This window comes from Elgaria multicarinata, chromosome 18, assembly GCF_023053635.1.
Source record: "Elgaria multicarinata webbii isolate HBS135686 ecotype San Diego chromosome 18, rElgMul1.1.pri, whole genome shotgun sequence".
Lineage (NCBI taxonomy): Eukaryota > Metazoa > Chordata > Lepidosauria > Squamata > Anguidae > Elgaria > Elgaria multicarinata.
The window spans coordinates 6,318,497-6,345,190 of NC_086188.1; the positions used below are offsets into that span (position 1 = coordinate 6,318,497).

A 26,694-nucleotide genomic window follows, 5' to 3' on the forward strand; every position below is an offset into this window, starting at 1 on the left:
AGTTGACGAATCTCTCCCGGCAAGCCATTCCACAAACTGGGAGCAGCAGAAGGAAAGGTCCTGTTTTTGTTGGCTGGAGAAAGTTCTTCCCAGAGGACCTGAGTGTGCAGGGCGGATTGTACGGGAGAAGGCGATCCCGCAGGTAGCCTGGACCCAAACCATGTAGGGCTTTAAAGGTGATAACCAACACTTTATACTTTGCCTGGAAACTAATCGGCAGCCAGTGAAGAGATTTTAAAACTGGTGTAATGTGGTCACGCCTAGGTGTACCGGTGACCAACCTGGCTGCCATATTTTGAACTAGCTGAAGTTTCCAGGCTAGGCACACAGTTATCCCTATGTAGAGCGCATTGCAGAAGTCGAGCCTTGAAGTTACCAGCGTGTGCACGACCATCTTTAGGTCTTTCAAAAGAAACTGGGGTATTGCCCATTTAAAGGTTCTGATGCAGGTGGCCAACGATATTGACTTGGCAATTCAGTGATAGGTGGATCTCCTTGATTTCATTCTTTGGGCATCTTACATGGGTAGAAGACCTGTCCTTTCCTTTCTGCAATGTGCTCGCCCTACTTAGGGGGGCATCGTTGAGTAATTGACTATGTGCATTGCAAGCAGAGGTCTTCGGTTCAGTCCCTGGTATCACTGAGGTTTGAAGATTTGGGCACTACCGGATGAAAGCACCACCTTGGAAGCACCACCTTGGCTTGAGAACCTGGTCCTGATGGAGGACAAAAGGCATTGTGGGATATTAAAATGATGTCTGCCCTGAGCTGAGCACCAAGGGGTGGGGTGGGGAAAACAAAGTGGGCCCAGGGATCACAAACAGGAATCAGGCACCAGACGGGTGGTGAGATGAAGATTGGAGATTTGGGAGAAATAAGACCTTCTTCACAAAGGGTATAGTTAAATTGTTGAACTCACTACCACAAGATGTAGTGATGGCCACCAATTTGGATGGCTTTAAAGGGGGGTTGGATAAATTCCTGGAGCAGGCTATCAATGGCTACCAGCCCTGATGGCTAAGTGCAACTTTCAGTATCTGAAGCAGTAAGCCTATATACACCAATTGCTGTGGAATGTGTGGGAGTGTGCTCTTGCACCAACTCCTGCTTTGTTGGTCCCTGGTCAACAGCTGGCTGCCCACTCTGTGGATAGAGTGCTGGACTAGATGGACCCTTGGTCTGATCCATCATGGCTCTTCTTCTGTTCACTCATTCCCCCATCCCTAAGACAAGGAAAGGAAAGGAACCTCTCGTGCAAAGCACTTGAGTCATTGCTGACTCCTAGAGGGACGCCTGCTTTCGCTGATGTTTTCTTGGCAGACTTTGTAGTGGGTTGGTTTGCCATTGCCTTCCCCAGTCGTGGCTACCTTTCCCCCAGCTAGCTGGGTACTCATTTTACCGACCTTGGAAGGATGGAAGGCTGAGTCGACCTGAGCCGGCTGCCTGAGAACCAGCTTCCGCTGGGATCGAACTTAGGCCGTGGGGAGAGTTTTGGCTGCAGTAACTGCTGCTTACCACTCTGCGCCACATGAGCCTAAGACAAACATTAGTAAAATATCAAGACCAAGAAATTGGGCTGCAGAGAGAGGGGGGTGGTAGGTTGATTGGTGAACTGACAGGTAAGTTTAAGAATCCCTAGAAATCCCTATTGCCTACCCCATAGCATCAGAGTCTGATATGCAGGCACCCTTGGACTCTTCTATGCAGAGTTTCAGCGGTGGAAGTGACAGTTGTGGCTCGGGGAAGACAGGGTCTCATTGTGACCACTTCACTGAACCAGAAACCAGGAGAGACCGGGAGTGCCGAATCTCTCCAAACATCCGAGAAACGCCATGGCAGGATGTGTGAGTTCTTCACGCTGGTAGCGTTCCGCCCCCTGCCTGTGTAATTAGCAGCTGCACAAGCCTTCCTGGGATTGTATCAAGCTGCTCTCTGGCTGCCTGCTGGGGCCTTGGTTCCGAGCTGCCGAGTAGCTCAGGTGGGACCCTTCTGCAGGCTGTGGGAAGCTCGATTAGAAGCAGATGATGGCAGAGTTTATCCATCGATGCAATTCTAAGGGAGGCGTACGTGAGGCATTGAGTGTGTGTGTGTGTGTGTGTGTTAGGGTAAAGCAAAATGGCTAATTGTGGGGAACGTCTACACCACACACTCAAACTGATTTTATCCTGTATGCGACTTTGCGAACTCACTTTGGGATCTCTGTTGTTTGGAAATCTTGCCCTTTGGGGGATCAGAAACGTAGAGTTCCTTTTGTCACCTTGGAAGAAAAAAGACCTCTCTCTCTCTCTCTCTCTCTCTCTCTCTCTCTCCCCCCTCCCCTTATCTGCTCTTGTTTGTATCTTGTTTCCCCAGTTTATCCCATTGACTGCATTTATTGCTATTCTGTGGTGTATTTGGGGTTGGGTTTTTTTTTAAAAAATATTATTAATGCATTTATATCCCACCTTTTTTTCCTCCAAGGAGCCCAAGTTAGCGTACATAATCCTCCTCCTCTCCATTTTAACCTCACAACAACAACCCTGTGAGGTAAGTTGGGCTGAGAGTCTGTGGCTGGCCCAAAGTCACCCAGTGAGCTTCCACGGCCAAGTGGAGACTAGAACCCGGATCTCCCGACTCCCAGTCCAACACTTTTGCCACTACATAGATATGGGGTGGGCAATCCCCGCCCTCGATCCACATGTGGCCCTCAGCAAAATTTCAAAAGCCCTCTGCAAACAGTTCATCTAGAATAATCTCTCCTCCCCCTGGGCAAGGAGGAAGAGGGAGGAAGAAAGAGAGAAAAGAGATGGCAGAAATTGAAAGTGAAATGGTGGCCCTGCCCACTGTTTTCTAGGCCCCGCCCACCATTAACTTTGGCTCCACCCCCACCAGTGTGCACCCCAAACAGCTTCCCCCTGACGATTAATTATTCCCGGTTGCTTGTCTTTTTTACGATGTTACTGTAAGCCACTCCCAACGTTCATTCAGAAAAGCAGGGTAGAAAATGATTAAAATAACTAACGATGGGGGACAAGGAACAGGATTTCCCCCCCCTCCACAACAAAGGAGGAAAAAAGGAACTTCTGATGGTGAAATGTATCCCCATTTCCGTTCAGATAACATAAAGTCCTCTCTGTATCTTCTCTTTAATTGCACTGTTGGGGTGCCCTACTTTCTCTGCTGTTTCATCGCTTTCGTTTAGAAAGAGACTAATTGCATGAGCTCACATTTTTAGTGGCTTTGAAGAATTAGCCATTAAACGGCAACGATCGGAAATCTCCAATGATTGATCATGCGCTGCTGTCTAATTCGCCACAGTAACTCACCATAACAGTCATTGCTTACGGGGTGAGGAAGAAATAGATCCGGCTCATAAAATATCACGAACGAGTCATCATTAAGCGCAAATACTAAAATGATAGTTGTGCATTGGTGTGCTTCTTTCCTTTCCATATATATATATATATATATATATATATATATATAATAACTTGGATGCCAGTGATGAGGCTCACAGACTCCGACGAAGGACAGCTTGAAATCAAACCGATGGTAGACAGGATAGCAAAATGGCAATCTTTGCATATAAATTCAATCTTTGCCATAATTAGGGATTTCCTGGGTCTGAGCTGCCGGAGGCCCCACCTTTGAACGGCAAAAGGAAGACTCAGTGGTATGGATACTGTGCCTGGATAATCAGCCTCTGAGATCAGAACTAGAAGCTACAAGAGCTGGTTGTCTGTTAACGAAAGCAGGTCTGCACCTCTTCGTCTTCTTTCTCTGGCTAACGTTTGCAAATCTTGTGACGTCCTTCCTCCATGAATTCAAGGGCATTGGAATTTGGGCCCGCGATCAAAACTCACCCTGCCTAAGGTCCCAATATGGCACCAGATGGCCACGCTCCATTCACGTCCCCTTTCCCCTGACGGCTGATCATTCACTGATTTCCAAGATTTTGTGCATTTTCTCCCATCCTAAAAGGTTGTGATGCCTTTCCAACAGGTTAACTGGCAGTAGTTTACAGTGAAGTTCTGAAGCAATGCCCAAACGGAAGACCGGAGAATGCCGGCAAATCCTATCCAATATTAGATCCTCATGCTGCATCAATCTGTAACGGGATTGGTTAGCTCTATTGCTGGGCTGAATCCTGCCCCCTATTTTTGGGAACTTTCTCCCTGGGAAAAAGGCATTGTTTTTTTTTTCTGCCTCTTTTGCAGGGAGGGGGAAATTCAGAGAATTTTTTCTTCTTGGGGAGGGGGACAGGGTTTCCACCATTTGGATGAGCCCAGTAGTGAATGACTTTTGGAGCCCATGTGACCGCTCCCCCTCCAATAAACATCCAGTAAGCACTCCTGGGCTCCTGAAAATGGTAGGGTGTTTTCAAAAAGAAAGACAGAAACCCCCTCCACAACAGGCTACATTTAAAAAGGCATGTGGAAAATCTGTTCTCCTCCCCAAGGAGAAAATTCCTGATGTTCTCATCTCTCCCAGTTTCTTTTGCCCGAGTTTTCAGCCCCTTCCTGAAATGCCAAAAATGGAACGGACAAATATTTTTAGCACAGCGTTACTTAGCTCTATTTCCCCTCTTCTATCATCCAGAGTTATCTCCAGCTCTTGAATTCATAGGGGTTAAATTATTTGGGAAAACGGAAATCCAATTCTGTCAATGAGCAGATGATGGAACCAAATGAACCTCACAACCCACAACAGAGATGGAATGGATCAGAGTAAGCGTTACTATTTAGGTTTGGGGTGGGACGGGACGGGACACTAAGCTTCATTCTGTTCCCATCTGTCACCTTTCTGCTTGTCACATAATCTGAACACCAAAGTCCTCAAGTAGAATAAATGGATGTAAGGGAAGGGCCAAGCCATAGCAGGAATTCAATTCTGAGATGTAGTCTTAAAGGTAAGGGGCTATAAATTCTGATTTACTAATCCAGTGATGCCATTCTCAGGCATTTGCTCTTCATGAAATATACCCCAGAGTATTTCTCTACCCCTCTGTATCATTAGAATCTTGAGAACAGCCTTTGCAAATTCTCTAGTCCTCATGGTATGGAAACACCGCTTGTTGAAGGTGCAACAGCCACGTCCTTCAAAGGCTCTGAAACCGGAAGAGGGCTGCAGTTCCTGATGCTCAGAGGTTTGCGTGGACAGCTCCGCGTGACTGCTTCTCCCTTCCTCCTCTCCAGACTTCCCTCAATTAATTAGAAATTGATTTTACACTAAGTGTGACTAATTAGAGTTATATTTCTAATGCATCTTTTGGAATGGAGGAGTTCCCCGCTGTCTTAAAAGCTAGAAAGCAGTTTAAGATGAAACCAATACCTGCTGTGAGCTCTAGATGAAATTTTATTGCTGGTATTATATCTATTTTAAATCTCTTTCATCTTTTTCACTCTCTTCCCCCCCTCCACTGTTAGATCACCTTCTTTGGTTAATGGGTTCTCCACATTTTGCTCCCCCCCCTCCATGTGATAGTTGGGTTAGTTTTCATTTACAACGAAAAGCATTTCCCCCCCTCAACCAGACCCTAGTAGGGACCTACTGACGAGAGCACTCTAGAGTTGCTCTACCTTTTCATCATGACCATCTCCTTGCCCACTTGCTTCTTGCTCTTGCTGAGACAACATTGGTGGTGAGAAGAAGGAGCAGGAGATTCCACAGCCTACAAGCTCATTGGCTCTCTGCCTGTCAAGCAAGCAAGAGGTAGCCATGATGAGGAAGAGACCTGATAGCACTCTTCAAATACTTAAAAGGTTGTCGCACAGAGGAGGGCCAGGATCTCTTTTCGATCCTCCCAGAGTGTGGGTCACGAAATAACTGGCTCAAGTTAAAGGAAGCCAGATTCCGGCTGGAGATCAGGAAAAACTTCCTGACTGTTAGAGCAGTACGACAATGGAATCAGTTACCTAGGGAGGTTGTGGGCTCTCCCACACTAGAGGCCTTCAAGAGGCAGCTAGACAACCATCTGTCAGGGATGCTTTAGGGTGGATTCCTACATTGAGCAGGGGGTTGAACTCGATGGCCTTGTTGGCCCCTTCCAACTCTGCTATTCTATGATTCTATGATTCTAAGAGGAGGAGGAGCCAGAGCAGCTAGGACAATGGTGATGAGAAGGTAGACTTACTGAGGGAGGAACACTGCCAGCTCTAGGTTTTGAAGGACCATTGGACGAGGCACTCTCAGTGGCTCCTCTCCCTTGATGAGGGGACCTTCTCATCGGCAGTGTCACCAGCTGCTTTTGCTCCTTCTCCCATTTCTCATCACCGCTGCCGCTTGCTTGCTTGACAGGCAGAGAGCCAGGGAGCAAGGAGACCATGGCATCCACTGCTGCTCCTTCTGGCCACCAGCGCCATCGTCTGGGCCAGAGCAAGAGGCAGGTGAACAAGAAATGACGAAAAGGAGGAGCAAGCTCTGCCAAATCTTGCCCATGGATCTAGGTCCCACAGCAAGTGCCCATCCATGCCAACCCTTGACACCTGCCCTGGGAAGGGGCCCATTGTTCAAGGACCCCCCCCTCACAAACCTGGATCTGGCACTGGTCTCAACTAACCCTATCTGGGGATGCCAGTAGTTGAACCTGTGAGATATTCATGCAAGTACGTTCTCTACCACTGAGTTGCAGCCGCCGGTGGCATTTTTCTCATCCTGCTGCAGGGATAGATCCCAGCCTGAGCACATGGGTGTGCTAAAAGGCCTCAGCTTGGCGCACCCACGAGGTTGTCTTCATGCTTGGCAGCCACACATTCAAGACCCCGAGTGCAACTAGGCACTGACCTGGTCCAGCTGGGGCGTCGGTATTCTTTGCCTGCTCTGCTTCTGCCCCATTAGCATAATTGTTACTCCTCCCGAGTGTGTTTTCGTTCAGCGAATTTCCCCCCCGCCACGGCAGTCAAAGAATTAATTACTCCGAGAAGGGGGCATGCATTCCGCTGGTGAAAAGAAGAGTTTCACAACTTGGGCTTTTCAGAGATCGCCTTCTCCCGCTGAGGCCGCTCCAGAGCTTGTCAAAGCATTTGGGGCACCGCCATGGGTCAGTGCTTCCCAAAAGGATAGACAATGTCACGGAGCTATGACACTCAGCTCTAAGAGAGATTTACTCGCTGTTTAGTGGTTGGAGGGGGGGAGGAAGAGAAAGGAGACAGGGACCGAAACCAGAATGAGGGGGAATGAAGGAGAACCCTTTGGGTCTGTGAAAGGAGGCGTGTGTCTCCTTGTTTGTGTCATGAGTTGTTGTTGCTCACTGGGTTTTAAAGATGATTGTGATATTGTAGAGCTGGATAAAATGCAGAAAAGGGCAACTGAAAAGATCCAGGGGCTGGCGGATCTCCTCTCTGAGGGAAGGTGACAACAGCTGGTATTGTTCAGCTTGGAAAACAGGAGGCGAAGGTGAGACATGATAGAGGTGTACAAAATTAGGCCTGGTGTGGAGAATGTAGAGAGGGAGACATTTTTCTCCCTCTCTCATAAGACTAGAATCCGGGGTCATCTCATTTATCTGATTGACGGGAGATTCAGGTTAGATAAAAGGAAGGACTTCTTTGCACAGCGCAGAGTTAAGCGATGGAATTCTCTTCCACAAGGTGTGGTGCTGGCCACCAACTTGGATGACTTTAAAAGGGGGTTGGATAAAATCTTGGAGGAGAAGACTATCAATGGCTACTAGTCCTGCTGGCTATGTGTTACCTCCAGTAGCAGAGGAAGGGGCCTATAAGGCCATCAAGTCCAACCCCCTGCTCAATGCAGGAATCCACTTTAAAGCATTCCTGATGGATGGCTGCCAAGCTGCGTCTTGAAAGCCTCTAGTGTGGGAGAGCCCACGACCTCCCATTGGTTCCACTGCCATACTGCTTTAACAGTCAGGAAGTTTTTCCTGATGTCCAGCCGGAATCTGGCTTCCTGTCACTTGAGCCCATTATTCTGTTTCCTGCACTCTGGGATGATCGAGACGAGATCCTTGCCCTCTTTTGTGTGCCAGCCTTTCAAGTACTTGAAGAGTGCATAGTTAAGTTATGGAACTCACTACCATAGGATGTGGTGATGGCCACCAATCTGGATGGCTTTAAAAGGGGGTTGTATAAGTTCCTGGAGGCGAAGACTATCCATGGCTACTAGCCCTGATGGTTGTGTGCTATCTCCAGTATTCGAGGCAATAAGCTTGTGTACACCAGTTGCTGGGAACATGGGTGGGAGCCTGCTTGTTCATCCCTGGCCAATGGCTGGTTGGCCACTATGTGAACAGAGTGCTGGACTAGGTGGACCCTCGGTCTGATCCAGCATGGCCCTTCTTATGTTCTTAAGAGTGCTATCATGTGTCTCCTCAATCTTTAGTTTTTTTCCTACCAGTTTTAATTTGTTAACGATTTCATACATTTTTAGCCATGTAAATTATTTACGTCTATATTGGGTTCTGATTTTATCGGTACGCCGCCCTGAGATCCCAGTGGTAATAGGGCAGGATACAAACGTTTTAATAAATAAAATAAAATACATAAATAATAAAAACATTGCGCATTTTGCGAGTGTACATTTGGTCAATGCCCGTTTGGGAATTTGCAACTGTTTTTGGAGAACATGCTCTCTCCCGTCTGGGCTTGCGGTCGCCCAAAGTGGACACTCAAGCTAGCATGTCCTGCTGTCTTCACCCTGACTCTCAGTTATCTCCTTAACAATAGAAGGTGTGCAACAAAGGCCGTGTGTTCTCTGCCTGTCTCACGCACGTGAAGCACAATCTTTGTTGCTCTCCTTTTCGGAGAGCGACAAAGAATCCATAACACGTAAAGCGTAGAGAGTCCTCTCTTTCATGTGCCTGCCTGATCAACAAGCCGGTTCATCGTGTGTGTTGCATCCATTCTTGACCTTTTGATCAGGGACACAGATACCCTTAGGGAGACCTTCTTAAGTGCCTCTCTGTGCACATCTCAATGGGCATGCTTTTCATATGCTGAGAGCAGGACGAGTATGCGCCCTCGTTTCCCATCCCAGTTTTCTCTGTGCATGATGTGCCCCGTTCGCTCAGTATCCCTATCTGTGCAGCTCTGTACCATCACTCTATCTTTTCTCCTTTATCTCTTACAATGGATGCACGAGAAATTCACTTCAGTTTTTATCGGGATCTACCTTCAGACTCAGATACAATCTGTGATCGAGGTCTGTACATTCCTGAGCTTGCAATGTGATTCGCAGACCCCACCCCACCCCCCACCCCAAAATGTGTTGGGTATTTGAAAAAATGTATGTACAATTGAAAAAAATGCATTGAGTATGTACACTTTTGAACAATGGGCACAAATACGCTTCAATCCATGGAAGAAGAATGCGTACATTTCAAAGATGCACAGGATGGATGCGTACATGTTAGGAAAATAAACTTGACATTATGCAAAGGTTTTTTTCCCACGTGGAAAAAAAATGAAGCTCACAACCTGATACAGACTTGAGTCAAAACGAGCATTGAGGTGGAATTCAGAGAACTTTGGGAGGCTGAGGTTTTGCTGATTCACACATTCCTATCTCATAGAATCATAGAATAGCTGAGCTGGAAGGGGCTTCTTGAAGGTCTCTAGTGAGGGAGAGCCCACGACCTCCCTAGGGAATTGGTTCCATTGTCATACCGCTCTAACAGTCAGGATGTTTTTCTTGATGTCCAGCTGGAATCTGGCTTCCTGTAACTTGAGCCCATTGTTCCATGTCCTGTACTCTGGGATGATCGAGAAGAGATCCTGGCCCTCCTCTGTGTGACAATCTTTCATGAGTGCTATCATGTCCCCCCTCAATCTTCTCTTCTTCAGGCTACACATGCTCAGTTCTTTCAGAGTCACCTCATAGGGCTTTGTGTCCGCACCCCTGATCATCCTCATTGCCCTCCTCTGGACACTTATTTTCATTATGGGATGGTAGGAAAGCTGACCCTTCTGGCCATGAATTCATCACTGAGAATTAATCTTGGAGTTTGTTTATTTATTTAATACATTTCTGAACTACCCAGTAGCTGAAGCTTTCTGGGCCATTCACAACAATCAAATCATATAGTTGGAAGGGTCTCGGCGATCATCTAGTCCAACCCCCTTCTCAATATAAACTCTGTGCTGCAGGGTGTGTCTACAGCATCTCCTTCACCATCCTGGTTTCTCTTCTCTGGATGTGTTCCAACTTGCCAATGTCCTTCTTAAAATGGGGTGACATGAACTGGTCCCATTTTAGAGATAGGGTTCAGCACCTTTAGAGTTCTGACTGAAAACCCTGAGCAGATGGACTGCCCCACTGATATCAGAGCCACCAGTGATTCTGTAGTGCCATCTTCAAGCAGAAATGGAACCACCCAGAGATCCATAACTTCACCCATTGTAATATGAAGGTCAGGTCTCAATGAATCTACTACTTCCAGCAAATTTAGGAGTATTTCTGTTGAGTTGCACTGGTACGTTTTCTCAGCGTTGAGCATCGCTTTGTGGCAAGAAAGCTGTGGAAGTAATGGTCCAAAGGGGCCAGTATCTTGGTGTGTGTGTGTGTGTGTGTGTGTGTGTGGTTTCAAGACCAATTGGTTGTTAAACAGAAAATGCCATCAGTGAATCCACATAGCTTTGGGAACTGACGGTGTACAAAACCCATTGAGAACTTTGCCATTGAAACAAAATGGGAATGCCTGTCGACATGGGAATGACACCCCCCCCCATGCCTGCTATAAATTCTCCAGGTTTTTGGTTTTAATATGGTGCTGTAAAAGACCAGACTTCCTCCTCTCTCTCTCTCTCTCTCTTTCTCTCTCTCTCTCTCTCTCTCTCTCTTAGAAAGTGGCAAGTCTTTCTTTCTTTCTCTTTGTTTCTACAATGGCCAACGTGAGGCTTTGAGATCTTTCCACGGTCGATTGTCTCGGAACGAGCCCCTGCCGGGAAGGCTGTGATTTATATCAGCTCGCTTGTCACAAGCCTGAATGGAAGGGGCCCCGTTGAAAGCCACCCACCGCCATAAAGTTGGTTGGAGCATCGAGGCAAGATAGGGCACATTACACTCTTTGTGGCCGAGACAGTGCTTTGGAGTCTGCCTTTTGAACCCCTTTTCCCATCCTTGCCGGCGTGGAGGAAGAGGGCAGCGCCGTAAGGAGGGATGGGGGCCAACCGTGAAAGAGATGAGATGCCTGATGCCAAAGATTGGCTTCATGGGGAGGGGGTTGTTGTCAAAAGTAGGCACAGTTGCAGCCCCCACCCCAGCAGGGTTCTACAGACAAGACGACACCCCCCCCCAGAGTTTCCCCTCCTCTTCACCACTGCAACCTGCTTGTTCACAGTCTCTCCCTGCGGCCCAGACAATGATGATGGAGAGAAGGAGGAGCAGGAGATATTATTGCTTACTTGCTCTCTGGCTCTCTTCCTGTGACGCGAGCAAGCGTTAGCAATGCATGAGAAATAGGAAGGCAAGCAATAGCAGCTGGAGGCAATGGTGGTGAGAAGGTAGACTGGCCGAAGGATGGGGGGGCATTGTGGTTGTCTTGTCCATGGGCCCTTTGAAACCTGGAGCTGGCAACTGGACAACCATCTGTCAAGTATGCTTTAGGGTAGATTCCTGCATTGAGCAGGGGGTTGGACTCGATGGCCTTATAGGCCCCTTGCAACTCTACCATTCTATGAGTCTATGATTAGGTTGATTGTTTCTGCAGGTATCCCTATCTGCAGAGGTTAGGCATGTGATGCACAGAGATCAGGCCTTCCTAGTGTCGGAGATTGCAGGTGGGTTCACCCATCTCTCGTTCATCTTGTGCTGTTTATACTCAACATTTTCATTTACAAATGGTGTCTTTTCCTTTGCATCCTCCTCCCCCGTCCACCCCCGCTGATCTCATGGATGGCAGTAATCCCGTATTGTCGCTGCCCTGCCTCTCCCAGGGAGGGAGGTGGAGGTGGAGTCTCGCCGTTACTGTGCTCAGCCATCTAACCGGTAAAGCTGGGTTTGTAAATGTGCAGAAAATCCAGGCTCCTCTTGTCTCATGAGGGCATTAGCAGCGGGCCTGGCGGACGTGATGCTACAACTAATTCCTAGCCTGGGCTGTATTTACTGTGGCTATTTAGTCCAGCTGGGCCAGATTTACCGAGGCGATTATTATTTACAAGGTTTTAAAAAATGTGGGGCAAACCCACGTCGACAGCATCATGGTAATGCAGGGTTGAGAGGGTGTTTACTGGGGAGAAGGAGTGGGTGGGATGGAAGGGAGTGTTTAACCTTTTACTTAACTGCTGAACCTCTGACATCCGTCCTCTCCCCACCTCTGTTGCCAGCCACGCAACCAGGCTCCAAAGTTGGAAGTGAAAAATGGGGACAGGCATTGAATGGGTCCGTATGTCAGTGGAGGGAAGTTAGAAAGAGTCTTCTTGTACTCCCCCTCCAATTTCCCGGATTTGCACAAATTAACATTTGTGCAAATTTGCACTTCCGAAAAATGTGCGAATCCCCCCAATTGTGTCAATCCTCCCCAAAATGCATGAATCCCCCCAAAATGTGTATTTTCATGCTTTACCCTATAGGGAAATTGACATTTTCAGCTGGTGTGTTTTTTATTTTTATTTATGCAGGGTTTTTTTTAATGTCTAAACTTGCATAAAATTCTGGAAAGTAAAAATAAAAATAAACACAGAAAGAGAGAGAGAGAGAGAGATCAATGGAATCTTCACAACTTGGGAAAAGTGATGGGGGGAAAGGTGCAGAATCCATGGGTTGGGAATCTCAACTCATTTTTGACTCCGATGTGGATTTCTCTGATACCCCTTGACCTCTTCCCCTGTGGGGACCCTAAGCAAGAGAAAATGCACAGCAGGCTAGCAAAGATGTTTGACAATTGCAAACGTGAGCTTGTTACATGACCGGCTTGTGGGATCTCCTCTTTTTCGATGGAGTGATGGGCACTGATTGGGTGCTTGGCCAAGATAATTCCCTGCCTGAGTTGGAGCCATGAATGGGAATCATGTTCCCATTCATGTGCATATTCCCCAGGAAGGCTGCATAGTACCCCAGGCCAGCCTAGTTATTTTGGCATCTTATGTAGGCAGAAAAACTTACAACTAACCTCTCGCTTTCCCTGGTAGTAGCAATAGTAAGCAAATAGTCACTATAGAAGAAAAGGTAAGTAACAGAAGCAATAGTAAGTAATAGTAACTAACTGACTAATACTTTATTTATTTATTTATTTATTTATTTAAACATTTGTATCCCACTGGGATCTCAGGGCAGTGTAGAGATGATGATGATGATGATGATGATGATGATGATGATGATGATAATAATAATTATAATAAGTAATAGTAAATAACTAACCATTTGTCACCCTTTCATTACACTCTAATCTGTTGAGGTTGCCTCCTCACTCTGCCTAATGATAGAGCTGGCCCTGGGATTGACTTAGATGGCTTTGGGAGGTGTTATTTGACCAATTTGTAGCAGAAGAGAGCCATCCATTACTATTCGCCACAATGATTAAATGTAACCTCCAGGCTCAGAGACTGCTTTTGTCACTATATTCCCAGTTGATGAGGGAATGGCTGGTCAAGACTGGGAATGGGCGTCTTCAGCCTTCATGTCCTGCTAGCCACTGTGGGAAATCAAACATCAGACTAGACGGGCCTTATGATTCATATACTTGTTCCCAATGTACTTTCCTAGGTGTACGCTTAAAACAACTCAGGGGTGCGCCTGAAAATGTGACGTGCCCACCTGGCTCTTTTGTTTCTGATGACAACAAAGTCCTATAGGTGATCAGCGCTGCCTTTTGAAGAGAAGCTTTTAACCTTTTGTGGGGTGAGGGGAGAAAGAATGATAAAGGAACATGGATGCAGGGTTGAGGGGTAGAAGCTTTGAAACTTCTGACCTCCCCTGGGCCATTGGGACAGAGCATCCAATGAGGAACTGTCCCCTCTCCCCTCCCCTCCCCTTCATGCCCAAAGCCACCACCTGTCTTTGTTCTTGGCTTTCAGAGGAATGATCAAGAACAAGAGAGAGAGAGAGAGAGAGAGAGAGAGAGAGAGGTGGCGACTTTGGAGCTGATTAATCATCAGGAAATTGTAATCACTAGCGGAATGTTTGGGATCATTATTCAAAGCCTCTTTTTTTCTTTTCTTTTTCTTCTTTTTGACAGAAATGAACCAGCGAAGTATAACAGTAGCCTCCTCTAATTATTTCCTTGCGCTTGATGCTCCTTTTTGTGTATTGGGAGCAAGCTGTGTCTCTTCTTTCAATTTAGAGCAAACTGTCCCTGGGGTCAGAGCTTCTGAGCTTTCCTGTTGAGTGTATTTGAGGAGTACACTTGAGGAAGCACATTGACCACCATTATTATTATTATTATTATTATTAACGTATAAAATGTCCTCCAAAATGGTAGAATGTTTCACAAAATGGATCCTTCCTTCTTTTGCTAGCTGGTCCAACTTGGCCTGCAGCAAGTTGGGCCAGATATTGGATTTGGGGTGTTTTTGAATTTATATAAATTATGGCTGCAAATTGCACACATTTTGGCTGCAATTTACACAAACTGAGGCTGCAATTTGTGCTGATTGTGCATAGTTGTACGATCTGTGGCCATAATTTGCACAGCTCTCACCCACCGAGACCAAAATAAAAATAAAAAATGATCATGTAAAAAGTCCCCGGAGTTTGGGGAAACTGCATGGCTCGGCTTCTAAAAGCAAAGTGTGTTAGGCGTGGGGAAATCTGGCAAGCCCAAAGAGGTGATGGACATTCCTAGTACTGATTTTCTAGGTCTGAGTTAGGAATGTAAGGAGAAATCTGTGTGAATCTGATGTAGTTGTTGATGTGGTATGAAATCTTTTCTCTTTCTGTCTCTCTCTGGCCGTAGCTAGACCTTTGGTTTATCCCTGGATCGTCCAGGGGTCAAACCTGTTCATCTAGGTGACACACAGGGGATCCAGTGCTCAGGCAGGGGCGAACCCTGGATGATCCCAGGATAAACCTTCGGTCTAGCTGTGGCCTCAGTCTCTGTCTCTGTCTCTGTCTCTGTCTCTCTCTCTCTCTCATATATATATATGAGAGAGAGAGAGAGAGAGAGAGAGAGAGAGAGAGAGAGAGAGAGAATGAATTCACCCCAACAGTAAACCTGTAGCCATCAGGGCTTGAGTTTCTTATCACATGAGGGTGTGTGTGTGTGTGTGTATGTGTATGAGAGAGACAGAGACAGAGAGACACAGAGAGAGAAACAGAGAGGAGAGAATGAATTCACCCCAACAATAAACCTGTAGTCATCAGGGCTTGAGTTTCTTATCACACGAGGATGTGTGTGTGTCTGTGTGTGTGTGTGTGTCTGTGTGTGTGCGCGCGTGTACCCTACATTCTCTTGCCTTTCCCCTCCACGTTCTGATGGCCAGCATCTGCAGTGTGTGATATCTAGGTCAGACAACTACACGTCTGACCAGATGTTAGGTAACATATTGCTTCCTCTCTTGGGAGTGAAAAGGTTGCGGAGCCCTGAAGGATGATGGGAGCTCTCTTTGGGAGGAAGCCAAATTCGACAGAGATCTGGAAAGCTACTAGAAGGGAAGGCTGTTTGGGCCACATCACCAAGTGAACAGGAAAGGAATCATCACTCTTGATATTGCTTCAGGGTCCACCTCTTGATATTGCTTCTGGGTACTTTCCTACTGGCTGGGTTCTTCTGAAATATGATCCCCCGACTCCTCCGACTCCTGTGTCAGTAGGTGAAATGTTTGCTAAAGCATAGTTATAAGTTTTAGGTGTTCTCTACTTTGTGTGAAATGTGCACTATAAAGTCTCCAAGGTGGCTTATTCAGACCAAACTAAAAGAAAAGGGAAACAATGAGCCTGTTCAGACAACAAGCTAAGCCATGGTGGTTAAGCACTTGGCCATGTTCAGAAGTCACCTTAAACCACGGTGGTTTAAGGAGTCTTCTGAACAGGGCCATTATGGCTTAGCACGCCATCTGAACCATGCTTGTTTTATGATGGTTTTAATTTTTGTGAACCGCCCAGAGAGCTTCGGCTATCGGGCAGTATAAAAATGTAATAAATAAATAAATAAATAAATAAATAAATAGCTTAGCGTGTCATGTGAACCATCCCTAACCATTGTGGCTACATAACCACAGTTTAAACAAGCTCACTAACCATTTGCTGCAAAAGTGTTAGCTGCCTAACCATGGCTTAGCGTGTTGTCTGAACATGTGTGAGTATGACAGCAACGAAAGCTCCGGCAGAAAAATATGATCATGCCAATTTGAAAGCCATTAAAAGCCTTGGTGAACCAAAACTGATGTTACCTAGTGCCTAAAGACCATCAAAGTGCCCCCCCAGAAAGTCATAGGAAATTGCCTTATCCTGAGTTGGATCATTGGTTCATCTAGCTTAGTGCTGTCTACATGCTAAGGGGTCAGAATTCTACACATGAGGTGCCATCACTGAAAAGGCCCTGTTAGTGATAGCCAGCTTCCTCACTTCAGAAGGTGGTGGTGAGGATCCACTTTCAGACCAAGGTTTTGCTTGGGAGTCAGACTTCCTTACAAATCCCCCATTGGTGATGACGATTTTGCTGCAATTTGTGATTTTTAAACAGAAATGCAGCTGAAGTTCTGCATAGAATAGGTGTGTGTGAGCATGTGTGTTATCAGGCCTTCCAGTTGGGAGGCAAAATGAGGCCTCTGAATAAGTAACAGGAACCCTGGCCTTCTGCCCCTTGAGTGGACAACAGAACAGGGATTTCTCCTTGCAGTATAGGATTAAATAAATAAATGAAACAAAAACCACACACATCTTAAGGGTGATTTTGCACATGAGGCAATTTAAGATGATTTCCTTCCATATGTGATTGAAATTGAAACCTTTAAACATTTTTTTAAATGCTCTTTGAACTTTCTTTCCTCTGTCCCACACATGTGGTAAAATTGCTCCATCCCATAATTATACAAACCCAAGCCAGATCTTAGCCCGAGCCTGGAAGCATATTGGTTTAATCTTCATATTGATTAAGGGAGGGAGAGGAGAATATATATGTATATATATTGTTCGAGGTTCTTTTTTGTGTGTGCACAAAGCATTTCAAGATGTTTGCACAGACGATGTCAGAAATGGTTGGAAAATCAACTGTACGGGTCCTTCGTTGTTTTTATTTGGAGGATTTGGATAGATTTAGAGAGAAAGGTCAGCTGGGTGAACAGCAAGCAGCCTTGCCAATATGTTACAAACATTCCCCCATCTGGGACCTGGCATGGCCAATTTTATGTGGCTTAAAGGCCAGAAGATAAGATGTAGCCACGGATGGGCAGGTGGGGGTACACACACACACACACACACACCCAAAAAATGTCTGCCCCTTCTTTGAATTTTCAGCTTTCAATTTTGCAGAGTACTAACTGGACTTTTATTTGTGAAAAGGGTAAGGAAACTCCCTTAACTGTCATCTGGTTGGGACATGTTTTCCTCTTCCCTCCTCAGTCCTCCCTGCTTTGCATCATATGTTTTTGATTGTAAAGTGGGATGCAGAGCCTATGGCTCGGTTCGGACAACACGTTAGTCAACGCAGTGTGAAAACTCCACTCAACGGTTGAGTTTTTAGGAGGTACTCCTCACACAACGTGTTCTAACTCCACTGTTGTATGACTGTGGACTACCGCGGAGTTGAGTAAAATCCATCGCGATGTTTGATTGACAGTTCCTCTGCCCTCTCTCCTCCCCTGGTCCTCCTGATGTTATCCCATCAACCATTGCTGCAAAAAACCCCAATCCCGGTGGTTCTCCCAGTCTTGCCAGAGAACTCTGTAGCCAGTGGGAAAAGTCAACTCAACGCAGTGGAAAACTCCGCGGAGTCCACCACACCATATGCACCACAATGATTGTTCAGGAACTCTTCTCTGCATAGTGTGGATATTCTGCATGGAGTGTTTTCCCCCCAAAAAACTCCATCATTGAGTGGAGTTTTCTCAAAGGTGGTGTAAAAACAACACATTTCTCAAAGGTGGTTTAAAACACCATGGAGTTCTAAAATCACCTTTGAGAAACGTGTTGTCTGAACTGAGCCTATATCGCTTTCTTTATCAATTACATGTAAAGCACTCTAAATGCCATTTTCTGGCTGTAGAGTGGGACAAAAATAGAACCAGTAAACAAACAAGCAAACAAAAGAGGATTTTTACCCAATTGCTCAGTTAGAAGGAAAACTGGTCCCACCTTCAAGTGTTTTGGCCAATGGGTAGGGATGTATGAGAAATTTATTTCAGTTTATTTTTGATCAGGATTTACCCACTTTGCAGTTTCTGGATCGAACATGGACTTGGTTGCAAACTGAGGTTAAAGTCTGTATATTTCCAAGTTTGCAATGCCATTCGCGGACCAAAAAAAAAAAATGCATGCGACAATTTGCAGACATTTGAAAAAAAATGTGCGTGGAAAAAAAATACTTTTCAAAAATGTGCACAACTAAACTATAACCAATGGGAGAAGAATACGTACATTTCTAAGATGTGCACAATGGATGGGTACATTTGGAAACATTTGCATGAAAATACGGACACATTTTCATGCAAAACAAAAACTCATAATCTAATACAGACTTGAGTCAGAATGAGATTTGAGATGGAATTTGGAGACCTTTGGTGAACTCATGTTTTACTGATTTGCACATCCCTGCCAATGAACACAAAAGCATATATATTGCAATGGTCTAACACCCATCCCCCATGGTCCAGGATGAGCAGAACTGAGCTGATTGAAACAAAACTACTTCATGGACTAAATTCGTTCCATGGATGAAATTCGTTCCATGGTTGAAATTTGTTCCATGGATGAATGTTCTATTAGAACGGCACCACATTTTCTGACTGTTTCCCCTGGGACCAAATCTTCAAGAAGAGGTTGTGTGGATTGAAGCGAACAAGTTGAATTTTGCCATGATGGCAATCTTTTCCATTTCTGCAATTTCCTGGGGATCTGAGGCTGGCCTTGGTCTAATTTGGATGTGGATAACGGAAAAGCTAGACAAGGTTGCGGGAGGGGGGGGGAGGCGGGTACAATGGCAAATGAACTGCAAAGGATCTGTTGCCTGGAAGTACTCTGAGAGCTCCCCCTGCTGGACAATTGGTGAAGTGGAGAAGGTTCGTGTCTGCAAAGAGCGAGCTGGTGGTTTGCTTGTTGGCATTTAAAAACGCAGGAGGGGGGGTGGAGCAGCAAAGGGGCCATTTAGCAAGGCTGAAACAGGGATTTTAATCAGCTATCCTTAACCACAGAGCTCAAGCATACAAATGCACTAATGCCGTTCAATTGCTTAAGCAGGCAAAAGCATTAGTGCTTCCTCCGAATGAGAAGAGCTTATCAGCTGGTACTGAGGACGCTGTGGTTTGAACTGGAGACCTCAGCAGGCTATGCTTGGTGAGATACCCTGGGCGAGGTGGGGTGAAGCCTTGGAGCCCTCTTCAGGTTCGCAACAGGACAGCAGTGTGTACTGTTGACCTTTCCAATTGGCAGACAGTATCAGGCTTCTGGGTATCAAAACCTGACTTTCTGCTCTTTGCCTGGTCAACAACCAGTGTCTGCTGCCGGCCGCATTCCAGGCCTCCTGTTCTACTCTGCTTCACATCCCTCCAGCTCCTCCACAACCTCTAGGCCTGGATTCAAATACGGTCACACAAAGGTCCTGTCCAGGTCGCAGACTGGAGTCGGAATGAGCTTTGCGATGGAATTCAGAGCACTTCAGGGAACTTGATTTTGGGTGATTTTGCACATCCCTAAGTACATCCTGATCCTCTCCACACTGGGAATAGAGGTACTTAGGGCACAATCCTATGAGGAAGCCCATCAGCCCTCCGAACTCAGAGTCTGATAGGCATCCTATGCAGGATGGGAGGAATGTGGAGGCAACCCTTCATTTTCGCTAGATGGGCGTTTCCACCCGTCTAGCTGGGGCTCTGCGGAGAGGGAGGGAAGGCGGCTGGGGAGGATGGAGCCTTTTCCATCATTCATCTGCCCCAATCTCCTCTCCTCCCCACCTACAGAACCGCCCCCTTCCCCTCTTCTCCGAGGTCACCTTTGCAAGCTCATAGAAGCATCCAGCTCGGTTCTCTCTGTGCCAGCTGTGAGGGGTCAGAGGACAGGGTGGGGAGTCGGACTCCTGGGTCCAAAGTCGGACCGCTGCCTCTGCCATTGGATCCAGGAATCTGAAATATCCTATGGCTCCCCAGACTCTGTCTAGGGGGCATGGGATTGCTCCTTTATTGAATGTGGCTGGTGCAGATGGGTGAGAACGTCCTTTGGGTGGATTTTTGAGAAGGATTTACCAAATTTGGCAAAGCTCTTCGTATTTAGGAGAGAAACCACTTTAGGTGTTTGTTTGTTTAATTGTTTGTTTGTTTGTTTAGTTGTTTGTTTGTTTAAGAGCCTCGTGTGGCGCAGAGCAGTAAAGCAGCAGTTTCTGCAGCTGAAATTCTCCCCACGGCCTGAGTTCGATCCCAGCAGAAGCTGGTTTCAGGCAGCCGGCTCGGGTCGACTCAGCCTTCCATCCTCCTGAGGTCGGTAAAATGAGTGCCCAGTTAGCTGGGGGAAAGGTAATCACGGCCGGGGAAGGCAACGGCAAACCACCCCGCTATAAGGCCTGCCAAGAAAATGTCAGCGAAAGCTGGCATCCCTCCAAGAGTCAGTAATGACTCAGTGCTTGCACAAGAGGTTCCTTTCCTTTTTCCTTGTTTAATTGAATGAATGAGAAGGTGAAACGGAGAGATTCGCCCACCCCTCTGCAAAAGCATGTCTTCTGCCACTGAAGTAGATTTGAAACAGCAAGGATGATTACATGATATGGCTATCACACACCTAAGAGGGTACAACAACAGGGGTCTTGTCAACTCCATTTGGCTTTGTTGTGTCAAGTTGTGCTGCCCTCATATGGACGTTGCCCCCTATTGCTCATATCCAGCAAGAAGGGGGTACATGCACAAAACACCTTGACTCACTCATTCCCTTGGCTGGGCAGACTGCCTGTGAATGCCCTATGTTCTGTTGTGACAATGTGCATTTGAATGTCATGCAAATTATGGGGGGGGGAGGGAAACACCATGTGCCGGAGAGGATGGCGGAACCTGGAATCCATTGATCCTCAGCCTTGAGCATCTGTTGTCAGCTTCTCCGTGAGAACCACAGAAGACCCATGAAATCCGTTCAGCATGGAGCTCCATAGCTTTTTAAGGAAGTCCAGATGTTCTACCTTGGCCTTGGGGTTTGCAGCCGAACAAGGACACCGTTTGAATACCTCTGGCCCGTTGTTCTCAAACTCTGTGACAGCGTGCTTTGAGAAAAGGGAGACAATCCCACAGATGAAGGAAATACTGATAGTTTTCTGTGAATCCAAAGTACTTGCCCACTGAAGAAGTTTACTGTTTGTCAGGCTTGGTCCAGGGGAGGTGAGCCAGGAACCAAGAGCTTTGGGGGGCGGGGAAGGATGTGCAGAGATCCCAAGTTCTTTTCCAATTTTAAGGTAACAGGTAGCAGATGAGGGAAAGACTCTTCTCTACCGGAGAGCTGCTGAGAGTCAGAGGAAGCATCACTGGGTTAAAGGGACATATAGCTTGACCTGAAAAAGGCATCTTCTGATGTTCCGTTTTGGTAGACCCTATCACAGCCTGTTGGATGGTCCTGGCAGTGCCAGTGAGTGTCCTCCCTGCTACTGCTGGGCACCATTACTTTACCACTCCCTACCTGTAATATCCTAGACTGTGGGCAGGAAGTATTACGGTGACCATATGAAAAGGAGGACATGGCTCTTGTATCTTTGACAGTTGTACTGAAAGAGGGATTTCATCAGGTGTCATTTGTATGCATGCAGCACCTGGTGAAATGCCCTCCATCACACCAGTTAAAGCTGCAGGAGCTATGCTAGAGTGACCAGATACAAAAGAGGGCATCAGTTGTGGATTTCTCTGAAGGGTAGTCTACAGCCACTCTCCAGGATTTCAGAGTGGCTTTTCCCAGACTTTTTCTTCTTCTTCCATTTTTATACCGCCCAATAGCTGAAGCTCTCTGTGTGGTTCACAAAAATTAAAACCATAATAAAACAACCAACAGGTTAAAAACACAAATACAAAATACAGTGTAAAAAGCACAACCAGGATAAAACCACACAGCAAAAATTGATATAAGATTAAAATACGGAGTTAGAACAGTAAAATTTAAATTTAAGTTAAAATTAAGGGTTAAAATACTGAGAGAATTAAAAAAAAGGTCTTCAGCTGGCGACGAAAGGAGTACAGTGTAGGCGCCAGGCGGACCTCTTTGGGGAGCTCATTCCACAGTCGGGGTGCTACAGCAGAGAAAGCCCTCCTCCAAGTAGCCACCTGCCTCACTTCCTTTGGCAGGGGCTCACGGAGAAGGGTGAGCCCTTGCCAAATAGATGATCTTAAGGTCCGGGCAGGTACATATGGGAGGAGGCGTTCCTTCAGATAACCTGGCCCCAAACCGTTTAGGGCTTTGAATGTCAATACCAGCACTTTGAATCGGGCCCGGACCTGGACTGGCAGCCAATGAAGTTGTAAAAGGACTGGCGTAATGTGATCTCGCCAGCCCTGTTAGTAAATGGGCTGCCCTGTTTTGTACCAGCTGAAGACACCAGGGACCTCCTGCGTGCAAAGTATGGACTCTTCCACTGAGATACAGGCCTTTCTCTCCATGTGGGAAAGAAGAAGTTGTGAAGTTCCACCATGAAGGATTTCAAAGGACTTCCTTGAACCATCACATCACCTGGCAGGATTTGAGTCTGGCGGTGCCTCTCGGCAGAACCAATGCAGCTTTAACCATCAAGCTGAAAGCTTGCACAAACGGACATCTCCCTATTACCTGCAATGCTGTAGCTGCAATAAATGGGAACAGACACTTTGGCTCTGTACATCCCTGCTTTCAATTCACTCTGAGTGGGCACGCTATTAAATGAGATCACCATTGGCGGGACACAGGAGGGGGAAAAAAAGAAATCTCCTACAAAGCATGACTAGTTTGAAAACACTAAATAAATGACTACCTTCTGTTCAACAATCAAAGAAAGGGGATACATCCTCCCCTTCCACCCTCTTCTCTCAATGTTGTTTCATTTTCTTTGCCTGGTTCCAAGATAATTAGCTTGGAAGGAAGGAAGTTGCTCCAAATTTTAGATAGTTCACTCCCCTATTTGAGCAGAAATGGTGAATAAGTTTTCATCTGCACTGATGCAGTCTGGGATTCCCAGTCAGTCTTACTTTCTCACATGGCCGAGGGCACTTTGGGCTGTAAACTAAGGCTGTGTGGATCAGCAAAACCCGAGATCACTGAAGATCTCTGGACTGCATCTCAAATCTCATTCCGACTCAAGCCCTTTTGTTTTTCTTTGCGTGAGAAAATCCGTGCGCATCTTCAAGTGTATTCTTCAAAATGCACGCGCAGATGGTGCACATCTTTGAAACGTACATCTCTTCTCCCCTTGATTTTGTGCATGTTTAATGTATGCATGAATTGTGTGCATCTTTGAATTGAAGGCATTCTTCTCTCATTGCTTAAAGTGTAGCTGTGCACATTTGTTTCAAAAGTACCCTTTTTTTCAGGCGCATTTCCTCCCCGCCGCCCCTAAATATATGCTTGCTGTCAAATGCATGGGTGCGTGTGTGTCCACAAATCACATTGCAAGCTTGGAAAATGTATTAGACATCAACCACAGATTCCGTTCAGTCGGGAAGGCGCATACTGAGTAAATTCTGATCTGAAATCAACTGAAACAAATTTCTCATACGTCCCTTGATGTAGAACTCCATATTTATTTTATTTTATTTTATTTTATTTATTTATTTTATTATTGCATTTATATCCCACCTTTTTTCCTCCAAGGAACCCAAGGCGGCATACATAATCCTCCTCCTCTCCATTTTATCCTCACAACAATCCTGTGAGGTAGGTTGGGCTGAGAGGCTGTGACTGGCCCAAAGTCACCCAGTAGGTTTCCATGGCCGAGTGGGGACTAGAACCCAGATCTCCCAACTCTCAGTCCAACACCTTAGCCACTACACCACACTGGCTCTCAAATATAACTGGAAGGGACCTCAAAGGTCATCTAGTCCAAGTTCAGACTGGTTCTGATTGAAACCCCGAGTGGATTCACCACCCCACTGACATTGGAGCCACCAGCCCCCACCGGTTGATTCTTTCTAAATGTCAGATGGGGTGCAGAACAACCAGTGACCTCTTCTTCCCAATATTGCAAGAGAGTGCAATTTTAGTGGCATGCTGGCGGGATGCAGAGAGAATGTTCTGAATGTACCCTGTGCCTCCCCACTTGATAACCTGGTTTTAATTAGTCCCTTTTTTATGAGCTCTGCTCCAAAGTCAGACATCAATCGGGAGGCCCTCTGTCGTCTGAAGTTTTCCTGTTGTGCTGGGTGCTTGGAAGAAAAGAGAGAGAGAGAGAGAGAGAGAGAGAGAGAGAGAGAGAACGAACCTGACTCTTCTGTATGTTAATAAGGAGCTGGTAATGGAAACCAGCCCAGGGATGTTGACTTAGTCTGGTTCTCTGCCAAGGAAGAGGTGAAAGTTCAGGCATCAGCTCATGTTGCCAAGGTTCATTCTTAAGGGTGGACCTGGGGGTGGTGAGTTTAGGGAGGGGGGGACACCCCTTAATAGTTTCTCATTAAGGGCTGCTCCGTTGTGCGGCGAAATCCTTTTGGGTTTCAAGTATGGAACAGAACCCAGTAATAATAATAAAAAATGCCCCTGAAAAGAGGGACGGATTTGCCAGTAAATAAAGGGATTAGAGGAAGACTTGGCAGCGTTGCCAGACGGGGAGGCGGAAGGAGCCCTTTGAAGAGCATCCCAAATCCTTGGCCCTGTGGTTAAAGGTGATGTGACTTGCAGCTTTGATGCTCTGTCACAGAGACGACGCCATGGAGCAGGGGGTGAGCCCCATCCTGGGGGAGGGGGGCACGCATGCCACCCCAATGGATTTTGCGCCAGGGTAAAAGGGGTCTTGCTGCTGAAACGTGGACAACCAACGTTGCCTTCTGCAGGAACTTGAATTGCATTTGTTCCCGGGACGCTCCGTGCTGAAGGGATTATTCATTAATTTATTTGCAACTCAGGGGTGTTTTATTGTGGCTGTGGTGAATTTTAATGGCTTTTGGTTTAGAACAGTGTTTGCATCCAGCAAAGTGGTTACATTATGTCAAACCGCCGGGCCACAGTGGTGAAGTTCTGAGCATTGCCCTCAACTTGGGGTTGTGGGTGAAAATTGCAATGCCTGTCTCAAATTTTGGGGCGGGTCCATAGCCATCCTTAGTTGTAGGGTACTTTCCCATGCTAGCGCCCTCCAGATGTTTTTGGACTACAACTCTCAGCATACAGCACCTGGTATTCCCAGGCGGTCTCTCATCCAGGTACTAACCAGGCCTAACCCTGCTTAGCTTCCGAGATCAGACGAGATCGGGTTCAAGGTAGTATGGCCGTAGGTGCAACTCTCAGCATTCCTGAACAAAGGCCATGGGCTGATGGGAGTTGAAAATGACTGGAGGGCACCGGCTTCCCAAATCCCAAAGCTTGGGATGAACTGAATCTAAAACCGAAGAAATGTTCAAAGTTTGAGATGAACCAAACTTCAGATTGAAAAGAAAAATGGAAACCGGGTGAAATTGGAATTTGTGTTTTCCAGAAGCATCTGGTGGACCCATCTGTGAATCAAGATGGCGGGACTTGAGAATGGGAGCACCACGAATGTTTGAGTTCATTGTCATCTTCCAAATTCCACTTTGTAGCTCATCTCATCCCACATGCTTTTTTTTTTGTGTGTGTGTGACTTATTTTTCTTTTCATTAGAACAGGAAAAGTGTGCATTGGCACATGCATTTTTCAAAAGTATGCACTTTTCACCATTGACTAAAGTGTAAAAATGTGCATTTTTTAAAAAATGTGCATTTTACAGTGCTTTTTTTTTTTTTTTTAAAAAAAGCATTTTTCCCCCAAATGCATTTGCAAATTGCAGAGTCTTCATGAGAATGGGTGGGCCCTGTCACTGCCCCCTCCCCCGCCTTTGTGTCATTCACAACCTTGCATCAGGAGCTGTTGCACCTCCTTCTGCTCCGTTGCACACTGGTGGTACCCCCCCCAAGTGCAGCCAACAGCATGCACCAGCGGTTCCCTGTTGTGGTGAGATGCCCAAGTGGCTCAGAACATAAGGCCCAAAGGTCTCTAATGTCCTCAACTGGAGACCACTAGAAACCACTGATAGCTTTTCCTTGGAGGCACCTTGGACAGCAGCCAGGGTCAAGGTCTCTGCTTCTGATTGAAATAAATTCTATTTTTAAGTTGCCTTTGAAATATTAATTCAGCCGAGTCATCAAGTATGGGGCTGTGGCCCTAACTGAAAGGGGGAGGAAAATGTGTTGCCATTAAGAGACAGGAGGGAAAGGGAGGGGTGAAATCCAGCACTGGATCCAGTATTTTCTCTGTTCCTTTGTGCATTCCTCTCTCTAATTAGTTGCCCTAATACAAGGAAACAACACATTAAAAGAGCAGTGTGACAGGAGCAATATCGGAACAATGCAGACCTAATTAGGAAACATCTGCATGTTTTTCCCCCTCCAGTACTATAAAGGTGTGACCTATTTTATTTGTGTTAACTTGATGGAGCATATAAAGTAGAAGGAGATACAAGCAATGGAGGAGTTGAGCTTAACACTGATGGAGCCTCCATTCTCTCCCCTGCCTGGA

General features: G+C 46.3%; 1 protein-coding gene and 1 pseudogene across 1 annotated transcript in view; one reads left to right on the forward strand and one right to left on the reverse strand.

Moving 5' to 3' along the window:
- TMEM132C (transmembrane protein 132C) overlaps window positions 1–26,694 on the forward strand; it is a 309,285-nt gene that overhangs the window by 156,854 nt on the left and 125,737 nt on the right. The window lies entirely within an intron of this gene.
- Window positions 25,324–25,438, reverse strand: LOC134410903 (5S ribosomal RNA; annotated as a pseudogene).